Raw genomic sequence first — 13,172 nt, forward strand, 5'->3', positions numbered from 1 at the left:
CGTCGGTGTTTCGAACTGGGAGTGAAATCTTTATGAATTCTTGCGTTCGAAGGGAATACTCGAGCCACCTTTCGATTTTAACTCAGAGAGACATTTTTATATATCCCTAACTTTTGCATAGGACGTATCCTATCGGGATTTTAATTCTTTTTTTCTTTTACCCTAATTTTTGCCTAGGACGCCCTTTACGGGTTTTCATCCTAGCGGGTTTTCGTCGCGCAATGTCTTTATTTCTCAATTGGATTTTGTCTTGTGATTCCCTAGAAGCAAGGATTCGTCCATTCTTGAGCATTCCTCCTATCCCGACAATTGTCATTTCGTCATGGAAAAGTCTCGCTGTTTGAATCGTCGATTTGGGCGTGTGATGCCCCTAATTACTGATAAGTGTTTCCCGATTTGATGTATCAGGTTCGCATTTGATTACAGTAATTTCCATTATCCGGCTAACACGCACAAATTAGATTTCCCTTTTTATTCATATTTATTATTTACAAGGAAGACGTGTTATCTATATGAAACATAAAATAGGATGTGTAACGCCTAATTCTAATACCCAATTTATTTAATACAAATTATAAAATTTTATAATTATTTTTCAAAATTATATCATTAACAATATCTATATATTTATTTAATAAAAATAAAAGTAAAGAAAAGAATATTTTGTGAATTTAATACATGACATATCTTTCTAAAATATTTAGAATAACGTATTATTTTACACATTATTCCTCTTCCTTACTTTTTTAATAAAATATATATATATTCATAACGGAAAGAAAATTACAATTAAAATAATATGATTGACAAGTAAGTTATAACAGATCCATCAAATAGCCTCCATATTCCAATTTCCTTCCATGTAGGACAGCAGTAACAATAACAGCAAAATGATCTGGAATCTCAAGTTGATCCATCTATTTTAAAATATATTTAATTTAAAAACAAAGAAAAGAAAGGAGTAAGAACAATATCCAATAAATACAATAATTCGAACGAATAAACATAATTATTTATAAACAAAATTTTAACATATATATATATATATATAAATATATATATACAGATTAAATATTAGATTTTCTTGATACAATAAAATTTAAATTATACTTGTAGTGACTAGTCAGGATAAATGAGCATCATTATAACACCAACCAACAAAAGATATTTCACCTCCATTTCTTACTCATTTAAATCCCCAAGGTTAAACCTCCAGCTACAAATAATTCAAACTTTATCGTCTATGGCCATAGAACAATATTTATCTTCATAAATACGTGAAGAAATAATAACAATTTGAGTCAGAGAGACTTTAACAGAACTATGTCATAGTTGATAATAAATATATTTATTATAAAATAATTAAATAATATAAAATGTGAATATATTAATAATTATTATGGATAAGGATAATCATAGAATAAGTAATAGTAATTAAAGGTTAAACAAATATATGAGGTTAGAAACACCCCACTAAATAATAACGTAAATAAATAACATAATAATTAAAAGTTAAGTAGTTAGATGAGGTTAGGAACACCTCACTGAATAAATATAATAATAACATAAATAAACATTGTAATTAAAAGTTAAGTAGTTAAATGAGGTTAAGAACACCTCACTGAATAATTATAACAATAACATAGTAATTAAAAGTTAAGTAGTTAGATGAGGTTAGGAACACCTCACTGAATAAATATATAAATATAGTGAGGTTAGGGGCACCCCACTAAATAAATATAATCAAATAAATGCATAAATAATTATACATAATAGTATATAAAATTTTAAAAAGATAAGGTTCTCCTCCCCCTTACCTAGATAAGTAGGAGTTGAAACTAGTGCAATATCTCTCTAGAAACTTGGGCAGAATCTCCTCTTCTTTCTCCTTAAACAAGACACTAGAGCAGAATCTCCTTTTCTTTCTCCTTTTCTCTCTCTTACTTTCTCTCTCTATTTCTCCAGAATTTCCTTCTCTCTAGAATTCTGAATTTTCAAAACCTTAGGCCCCTATTTATAGAAATTTTGAAGTTACTATGCACTATGCACTATTCATTAAAATAATATTATAAGTTACTATGCACTATTCATTAAAATATTCAAATTAATTATAATTTTGAAACTTAAGAATCCGCAGCCCCTCGTAGCCGCCCCTCATGCGCAGCCATTCACTATTTGCATAGTAAAACACTATTCATAAATACGTATATATGAATAGTAAAATATGTATACATAAATAGTAAAATACGTATACATAAATAGTAAAATACGTATATGTGAATAGTAAAATACATAAATAAAATACTTATTCACATAATAAATACATAAAAAATATTTCTTTTCATTGACTAAAATTTGGGATGTTACAATTCTCCCCTCCTTTTAGAAATTTCGTCCCCGAAATTTTTGCAATGGTAAACTCTTCGCATTCTTACTTCTAATTCTTATGCAACATCACTACCTTGTTGATGTACAACTTTTATCAATTTCCTCAAAGGATTTGCTTAGGGAAAGATCTTGACGAATTTATCCACTTAAACACAAACAAAATCAATTTCTTAAGCGTCTTAGACAAATCTTCCACTAGGGTCTATCTATTCACCATCTTACTTCCAAAATGGAGCATCTAAGTGCTACAAGATTCTTAAAAAAAAACTTCTAGTATGCTAACCACAAATATACAATTGCTTTACTCCTCTCTTCATCTTAGGTCACAAAATATCTTCTTAAGATTTTGGTACATCTTAGTAGTTTCTGAATGGATACTAAAGATACTCTTATGACCTTTTTCTAGGATTGCTTTATTAAATTCTAGCACACTAGGAATGCCCAACTTATCCTTAAATCTCAAAACTCCATCCACTCCAAATTTAAACTCACTCTCCTACCTTGATTCAAGTTCTCTACTTCTCTTTCTATATTAGACCATCATGCTTCCCCTGCGCCACTCTGATACATTTTAGTAACTCCTAAATAAATGTTAAGGGTACTCTTATGTCCTTTCAAGTTTTATAACTAAACATCCAACTGTGTCCTTTTTAATCTCTTGCTTACTTGGGTCACTAATAAAGGATCTAACTCCTAGTTCCTCTAATCTTATCTATTAATCCGATAGTTACTTCCAACATAAATAATTCAATGCTACTAAGGTAATCTTATACATCAAGCATAAGTTTCTAAATTCTGCAATCAAATTCAATCCTTAAATCATCAAAATAATAATTTGGTTATCATCGTAATCCAGATATTTGCCACAATATCAACACCTAATCATTAGATACACATATCAGATCACTAATTTTATTACTTCATCTACAACCAATTCAAACTCTTCTATGATCAATTCTAAAGATCAGGTACCTAAGCATAATGTACACTCGGTATCCATATCAGTTTTCTAGTTTCACCATTTCATCTTCACCCAAGTCATAATCATATCCATCACCTTAACCTATAGCCTTATAACTTGTTACCAAAATAAATCAACTAATTATGCTCCTATAATTTTCTTCAACAATCCATTCGTTATTCATACTTAATCTCACAATACTAGAAGTAACCTTATAATCCAAACTTAAATTTCTAATCTGAGCCAAAAAGATTCATCTCTCTAATCATAATGAAAGATAAAGATTTCCTCAAAACATCAATCACCACAATGGCTTTAGCCAAATAATAAGATCAAAATTTTACTCCTTAAGAAATTTCAACTACTTCTTTTATCTCGTATTCAACCCCTTTGGTCAAAAGATATTTAAGGTTCTTATGATCACTAAATACCTCAACCATAGAATCATATAGTTAGTGTCTCCAAATCTTAGTAATATTAACACTAGTCAATCTTTCCTTAAGAGTTTGAAAACTACTTCCTCAATTATTATCCCATACTAATGTAACTCCTTTCTAGTCAATTCAGTCAAAGGTAATAGTAAGTAATTCAAAGAAGTAAGCAACGAAATGATTTGGGTATTTAAAAATATACATAGGTTCAAGAATTCCTGATATAGATTATCCTTACGGTTAATTCCAAGGGTAGGCAAGAAACAATCTAGTGAACTGAAATATCTTAATAACCAAAGAAACGAAGGCAAAAGCAATTTTTATAGTGAGAGCAGTTTAAACCATGAACAGCTGTTAAAAAAAAAAAATTACTCACTGAATTTTCATATAAACTATCAAACAAGACTCCTGATTTTACTAATTGACTCAAGTATCTCTCATTTAAGCACAACTTAGGTAGATCTTCCTCCGCAAGAAATTTCATGGTCTAAAATACTCACCTCATACAATCCAAATTCATACTTAGACAATCTAGTTTAAATCTATACTCTAATATGATCATCTCACATCCTAAGGTCAAAAACATTTTATTATCACAACCCTACACTGATTGATCCATAAAGTCATCTATTATTATTTCTACATACATGTATATCAAATCATATTAGAATACCTTTTTCATAAATATCATTCCTAAGCATGTATGACTTGATCATTGTTTACATCCTATAGCATGTACAAGAACCAACTTTTTACTACTTTGCATTATATCATTTTAATCGACCTATCAAATACAAAACCTCAAAATATCATATTTAAATCTATTTTTATGCCTAACAACTCAAAATATCATGATAGCATATATCTACCTGACACACAGAGTTGTATTCATCCAAGTGATTTCAAACCTATCTCAAACGAAAGTTAAGTGAATAAGCTACAACTCTTTATGAAGACATAAGATTTCCAAGAGATCATCTCTTTAGCTAAAGATTTAAATATCACCACTAATAAATTCAGTGCTTACTAAATTTTTAATAACCAAGGCAGTCATAACTTGAAGTTCTAGATTTTTGTTTCATCTTATCCTAGTTCTATTGAAAAGATACTATCTAATGCCATATTCTTCATAAAGACCTCAAAATATAAATTTTGTCGATATAATACTCATACTATCACAACAAACTATAGTGAAAATATTTTCGACACCAAATAGCAATAATGTATCAATATATCTAATGCCACGAAATACCTCAACTCTTTCCAAATTCACTCCTTAATTTCTCATTCAAGTCTCCTTACTTTTCTTAATCAAAACAACTCACATGCTACCTAAACCTTAAATAATTAACATACCAATAATAACACTTAAGGGAATTACCATCATTTCGATCTCTCACCAAAGAGACAACCACCTTTAGATTCAACCTGCTACAACTATAGATGTCAGAAACTTCACCAATCATAAACTCTTAGTACACTCAATATATCACCTCCCATCCAAGGTTCTAATAATTCGAGTTGGCTAACACTATCATGACTATCTTTCCTCTAATTACAAATTAACTTAGCAATATCAAATTCAACAACATCAACACAAGACAAACATCATCATTGTACACTTTAGCCTTAAAAAAAAAAATTTAAAACTCCAATTCTCGACATACATCCTCCTTGGATTTAATCACTGCAACTATAGACTTCGTTTACCAAACAAGCATAGTAAACTCATAACTCACGGCCGATTGGATTGACCGCTCTGATACCATTAATGTAACGCCTAATTCTAATACCCAATTTATTTAATACAAATTATAAAATTTTATAATTATTTTTCAAAATTATATCATTAACAATATCTATATATTTATTTAATAAAAATAAAAGTAAAGAAAAGAATATTTTGTGAATTTAATACATGACATATCTTTCTAAAATATTTAGAATAACGTATTATTTTACACATTATTCCTCTTCCTTACTTTTTTAATAAAATATATATATATTCATAACGGAAAGAAAATTACAATTAAAATAATATGATTGACAAGTAAGTTATAACAGATCCATCAAATAGCCTCCATATTCCAATTTCCTTCCATGTAGGACAGCAGTAACAATAACAGCAAAATGATCTGGAATCTCAAGTTGATCCATCTATTTTAAAATATATTTAATTTAAAAACAAAGAAAAGAAAGGAGTAAGAACAATATCCAATAAATACAATAATTCGAACGAATAAACATAATTATTTATAAACAAAATTTTAACATATATATATATATATAAATATATATATACAGATTAAATATTAGATTTTCTTGATACAATAAAATTTGAATTATACTTGTAGTGACTAGTCAGGATAAATGAGCATCATTATAACACCAACCAACAAAAGATATTTCACCTCCATTTCTTACTCATTTAAATCCCCAAGGTTAAACCTCCAGCTACAAATAATTCAAACTTTATCGTCTATGGCCATAGAACAATATTTATCTTCATAAATACGTGAAGAAATAATAACAATTTGAGTCAGAGAGACTTTAACAGAACTATGTCATAGTTGATAATAAATATATTTATTATAAAATAATTAAATAATATAAAATGTGAATATATTAATAATTATTATGGATAAGGATAATCATAGAATAAGTAATAGTAATTAAAGGTTAAACAAATATATGAGGTTAGAAACACCCCACTAAATAATAACGTAAATAAATAACATAATAATTAAAAGTTAAGTAGTTAGATGAGGTTAGGAACACCTCACTGAATAAATATAATAATAACATAAATAAACATTGTAATTAAAAGTTAAGTAGTTAAATGAGGTTAAGAACACCTCACTGAATAATTATAACAATAACATAGTAATTAAAAGTTAAGTAGTTAGATGAGGTTAGGAACACCTCACTGAATAAATATATAAATATAGTGAGGTTAGGGGCACCCCACTAAATAAATATAATCAAATAAATGCATAAATAATTATACATAATAGTATATAAAATTTTAAAAAGATAAGGTTCTCCTCCCCCTTACCTAGATAAGTAGGAGTTGAAACTAGTGCAATATCTCTCTAGAAACTTGGGCAGAATCTCCTCTTCTTTCTCCTTAAACAAGACACTAGAGCAGAATCTCCTTTTCTTTCTCCTTTTCTCTCTCTTACTTTCTCTCTCTATTTCTCCAGAATTTCCTTCTCTCTAGAATTCTGAATTTTCAAAACCTTAGGCCCCTATTTATAGAAATTTTGAAGTTACTATGCACTATGCACTATTCATTAAAATAATATTATAAGTTACTATGCACTATTCATTAAAATATTCAAATTAATTATAATTTTGAAACTTAAGAATCCGCAGCCCCTCGTAGCCGCCCCTCATGCGCAGCCATTCACTATTTGCATAGTAAAACACTATTCATAAATATGTATATATGAATAGTAAAATATGTATACATAAATAGTAAAATACGTATATATAAATAGTAAAATACGTATATGTGAATAGTAAAATACATAAATAAAATACTTATTCACATAATAAATACATAAAAAATATTTCTTTTCATTGACTAAAATTTGGGATGTTACAGGATGCAAAGACATATGAGAAATTCAACGGATATCATTCTCATTGATTTTTGTTTAGAGAACATTCTTTGCATACTATTACATGTGTCTTCCATTTCTAATGAATGTATGCTAATGTACTATCCTAGGAGATGCATGATATTTATTTTTTGCCTAAACTTTATCATGTTTTTAACTAAGAGTTATGATGCATGATTTTTTTTGCTATATATATATATATTTTTTTTTTTTTGAAATAAACTACCCTATATGATGCTTTAGAGTTAGGGTATACAGAAGGGAATTAAAATTTTTATCATATTTTTTTTTATATTGATATCTACTTGTTTGTAATTCTTATCTATTTGAAATAAATAAATACAAACAAATGCAACACGCATATGCTCGAACAAATGTACACCCGCAAACAGTCACGTTTTAAATCCTTGGTCTGTGGTCCCTGCAAGAAAAGTGCATTGTATAGGACGGTTCTAATCTCACTGGTCTTAAGGCCCCCAAGGTGCCCCCATTATAGGGACCCAGTATCTCTGTCGCCGTCACTTGGCAAACTCTAAGGTCTGTCGCAGTATTTCGGGCTAGAGTAACCGGTTATCACCTTGAGTGTGATTTCCGACAAGGCTCGCAAGCTCCAAAGCCAAACTTGGGCCGGTCGTACGTCAACCACTCCCTATGTTTATTACCCTCATGCCCCCGGGTGTAGGGGGAACTGTTGTGTGCAAAGATTTGTGTACAATTTTATTCAAACAGGTGCAAAATTTAAATAAACAAACAAACAAATATTAAAGCCAAACAAATAAAACAAATAAAGTAAAGGGGAAAAATATTTAATTTATTATTTTTATTTTATTAACTCCATCAATTAAATGGGCCTGACCCTCTTTAAACGTCCCCAGTGGAGTCGCCATCTGTCGCAACCCGAAAATTTCCGATCTCGCGACGTATGGTTTAGACATCCTTTTAAAAGTCTCATTAATTAAGGAATGCCCGGACACCAGACTAATCCTTAATTAATGGTTTTTGAAAATAGGTTCATGGAGTCGCCACCAATATTTTACTCAAAACATTGGAAAAAGAAAAGGTTTTTTAAAGATCCAACTATGGCCTTGATAACCAGAATTGGGTTCGGGGGTCGATTACGTGTAGGGAATTTATTAAGCGCCCCTACAGCGCCCTCAATTGGTACCCTATGATGAAGTTAACATTATAAAAATTAATAAATTAAATATTGAATCCCCTTTATTAATATTTATTTACATGCTTAAAATATAAATCATGCTTAAAATATAAGTTAAGCGATTAACCCTAAAATATCTACATTATGATGTTTATTATAACAAAAAAAAGATAAAGATAAGAAATAAAAGGAAGAGAAGAAGATTAGCTGAAATACCTCTTGAACAAGCTTTATTGAATCTTCAAATATGAAAAAGGTGCTTTGTGGCGACCTTTCACACTACAGTATGCCTCACAAATCTCAAGAAATACAATAGGAGAGAGAGAGAATATAGAGATGCGACACAAATCTCAAAAAATATAATAGAAGGGAGAGAGATAGAGAATTTTCGTGCTCAAAGGAGTCTTATTCGAAATTTCTCTGGCCGCCAGGAGAACGGTGCCCAAGACTTCAATTTATAAGGATCAGCAGTGGGCCAGAACGGCCTGTTCCAGTTTCGGAACGGCTCGTTCTGGCCCAATTATTATGTGTAAATTTCGTACCCTGGAACGACCCGTTCTGAAAACGGAACGGCCCGTTCCAGAGTAGAAAGTAACACAAATTTTCCTTTTCCAGAACGTCCCGTTCCAGATTTTCCTTGTTTGGAACAGCCCGTTCTGTTATTGGAACGGCCCGTTCCACCCAAAATATTTAGTTGATTTCAGTTACGTTGGAACGACCCGTTCTTATATTGGAACGGCCCGTTCCGGGATTCAGAACGGCCCGTTCTGCTTTTGGAACGGCCCGTTCCGGGCTACTGAAACCACCTTATTTGGCCTTTGGGCCTTCTAATGTCTTGTCTTGTTGTTTGCCTACTTCGGAAGCCCCTACCCTTCGTAATGGAGGTCCATTTCTTTATTTGTGTGCCCCCCGGACGAAATTGGGTGTCTACAGTGCTTCGTCTTATTTCTTATATTGCGCTTGGGGTTGTCCTTGACACACCTTTGTCTGAAATTAGACTCATAGTCATCTGGCGCACATTTCATATTCCATCTCTCATTTGACTTTGTTTTGATCTTCATGATTTGCTTTGTCTAGACTTATGTTCATCTAATACATGAAGCTTTTTTGTCTTTGGTCTATATCGTATGAAGCTTTGAAGTTTTGCTTTGCCTTAAATGATACTTCAAAACTTCGACTGGTAGTACGCTTTGTCTTGTATTTGCTATCTTTTCGTCTGGCTTGGAACTTTTCTTCCTCTTCTTCTAGAACATGCACATACTCTATTCTTCAAACTTCTTGTACTTATGTTTTTCTGAAACATTAACACACTTGTTAGAAGTAACAACATGTATTATATTTGTTTTATTCAAAACCTTGTTGGGAATTGCTTCGTCTGACTTAACACTTTCAAGTACTTTTTGTCTTGTCTTGTTCAAACAACCAAAATAAACTTAAAAAATAAACAAAATTATTTTTTATATTTATTTTTAACAAAAATAAGACTCTAAAGTATAAGATATGCTTAATAATTACCTAAATTAAATAAAATATATTGATATATTTAACAATTATCAAAACACACCAAATTTAAATCTTATTTATCCTCAAGCAACATAAAATGAAAAACATAATGTTACTCCTAATTCTAAATACTAAGCAAACTTGAGTATATTATATTACACATCACATAAGCTTAGAGTTCCTCTTTTCAACTACTGAAATAATCACATTGTCAACCAAGATATTCACATCTCACATTCACCTTCAAAGTGCATAAATAATTTTTTAAAAAAACTAAATATCATAGTGGTTAAAATCGTTAAATTCCAATACACTTGCTCTCACCACCAATTATTATATTTATCAAATATAGGTTATTTTAACGATATTATTAAATGTTGCATTTATTGAAATATAATACTTTTACTGAATATAATAAATGTAATCAATGAAGCTATAAATATATATTACATTCAATATTACAATAAATGAATCTATAAATATATATTCTCCCTGTGGTTCTGAATATAATAAACAAAAAATATACAAGTTTGATAGTTTTAAATATAAGTAAACTTTAATTAATTTTTTCTATTTTATTTTATCATATTCAATATTTCTTCGTGAGATTGTATTTTCAATATTTTTTTCTTCTCAATATCAAATTTTAAAAAAAGTAGTTTAGAAAATTAATTAAGTTATTTTTTAAATGACATTAGTGCAATCAAATGATATTAATCCACTTTCTTAGTGAACCTAAATTATTTTTTGGAAAATGTTAACCAGTCTCCTTAGCAGTGCATTGATTAAGGAATCAAAACTAGAAAACTTTCATTGAAAAATGTATCTATATATTCTTTCATATAACTTTATTTTAGTTTTCAATGAAAACTTTCTACATATATATTTATTTCTTATTCAATGTTCTTAAGATACTGGTTAGCAAAAGACTCTTATTATTATTATTTTTTATATTCATAATTGGAAGGTATATTACCCTTATTATATTCAATAAATTCATCATTTAGTAATATTATTAAAAATAATATTATTACATTTAATTTTACTAATTTTGATACCAGTGTCAATGAATCTTGACCATACCACACATAAGTAAAGTAAAATAAGATTTAAATACATTTTTATTCAAGGTTAATAGTCATGCACTAATAATGTAAAAAAAATTAACTATTAACCAATTAAATATCTACGTTAGAATGACTTTTTTCTTATTATAAAAATCAACAGCTAGCTATAAATGATAGTTTGTAATGTAACGCATATATATATATATATATATATATATATATATATATATATATATTTCAAGAGTAAATCTAACTTGATTTATTCCACTCAATAATTTATGTTCTACATCAAATTTTAATGATTCAGCCCTTAAATTAAAGTTCTTAATGTATAGATCAAGTGTACATATTTTTTTTTAAAATTTGAAAACAAATTGATACTTTATTTCATAATTAAATTCAAATGAACATATAAAATGATTTTATGATTACCGTCAATTTGAATTAATAAATTAGAGTATCAAATAGTTTTTAAATTTTTTTAAACATCTGTAAACTTAATATATGTATTAATAATTTTTAATTTAATAGGTGTATCGTAAAAATTTGATGTGTTTGTGTGTGTCACACACATGCAGAAAGAGAAAGAAGAGAGATCCACTTACTTCACTCAATAACTCATGTTGTACATCAAATTTTAACAATCTAAATATTAAATTAAAAGTTCTTAAAGCATATATTTACAAAATTTTTAAAATATTTGAAAACATTTGATATTTCAATCCACTAATATCAAATTGACGGATAATTATAAAAATATTTTATATATGTTGATTTGAATTAATGAAACAAAGTAACAAATAATTTTTAAATTCTTTAAAAATTTGTAAATTTGATCTATGCACCAAGAACTTTTAATTCAACGATTTAATTATTGAAATTTGATGTATAATATGAATTATTGAGACGAATAAGTCTAAATAGACTTACTCTTAGGGTAAGTGAATTCCTACGTACTCATATATATATATATAATATATATATATATATATATATATATATATATATATTCACTTATTATAAGAGTAAGCTTTGGTAGACTCATTTCACTTAATAACTTATGTTCTACATCAAATTTTAACAATCTAATCATCGAATATTAAAAGTTCTTATTGATGTATAAAATCAAGTTTACAAATTTTTAAATTATTTGAAACTTAAGTAAGATTTGGTAGACTCATTTCACTCAATAACTCATGTTTTACACCAAATTTTAACGATCTAATCATCGAATTAAAAGTTCTTGATGCATAAAATCAAGTTTACAAAATTTTAAATTATTTGAAAATTATTTGATACTTAGTTTTATTAATTCAAATTGATGGATATTCATAAAATTATTTTTTTACGTTGATTTGAAATAATGAAACGAAGTAATAAACAATTTTCAATTTTTTTAAATGTGTAGACTTGATTTATACATTAAAAGATTTTAATTTAACGGTTGGTCGCTCAAATTCGATATCACACACACACACACAAATATAGTTAAGATCCATTGACCTTAGGTGTAAGTCACACACACACAGATCTTATACTTAGGATCCATTGACCTCAAGAGTAAGTCTAAATCCTTATACAAAATCAAGTTTACAATTCTCTTTCCCTATATTTTTAATTTTGTTGTGAAGTTTTTGCATCATTACATACAATTTATTTATGATATTGAATTTATAAGAAAAAAAGTTAGAAAAACTTATAAAGAGAAGAAAAATTAGATAACTTAATTCACCACCCTCTTAAGTTATACGAGACTACTTGACTAACAATTGGTGCAGCATAATTGGTAAGCCTGGGTTAAATGGCAATTTATTAATGTTGATTAAATGTAAAGTACCTATTAACCTTGATTAGGAGGGATGACATAGTTTGGTAGGTTTGTTTGAGATATATTGTATATAGGTTTTGGTTGTTATAATATATTTATCTTTTGCGGTCCAAAAAAAAAACTATGTACATAGTTTAGAAATGAATTCCAAAACAACAATATTGTATCAAGAATATTAATAAACTGAATTCAATTAATAGCATAAAAGGAAAATC

The 13,172-nt window shown here is 28.4% G+C and overlaps 1 long non-coding RNA gene across 1 annotated transcript; it reads right to left on the minus strand.

Annotated features, from left to right (window-relative positions):
• Nucleotides 1-655: 655 nt before the first annotated feature.
• LOC145957488 (uncharacterized) lies at nucleotides 656-7,380 on the minus strand. Its single transcript, XR_014433565.1, has 3 exons — nucleotides 6,836-7,380; nucleotides 1,818-5,937; nucleotides 656-917 (listed from the first exon to the last, which is right to left on the minus strand). It is a non-coding gene; the product is annotated as an uncharacterized LOC145957488 (long non-coding RNA).
• Nucleotides 7,381-13,172: the final 5,792 nt, after the last annotated feature.

This window comes from Cajanus cajan, chromosome 1 (assembly GCF_000230855.2).
Source record: "Cajanus cajan strain Asha chromosome 1, NIPB_CcT2T_4, whole genome shotgun sequence".
NCBI lineage: Eukaryota > Viridiplantae > Streptophyta > Magnoliopsida > Fabales > Fabaceae > Cajanus > Cajanus cajan.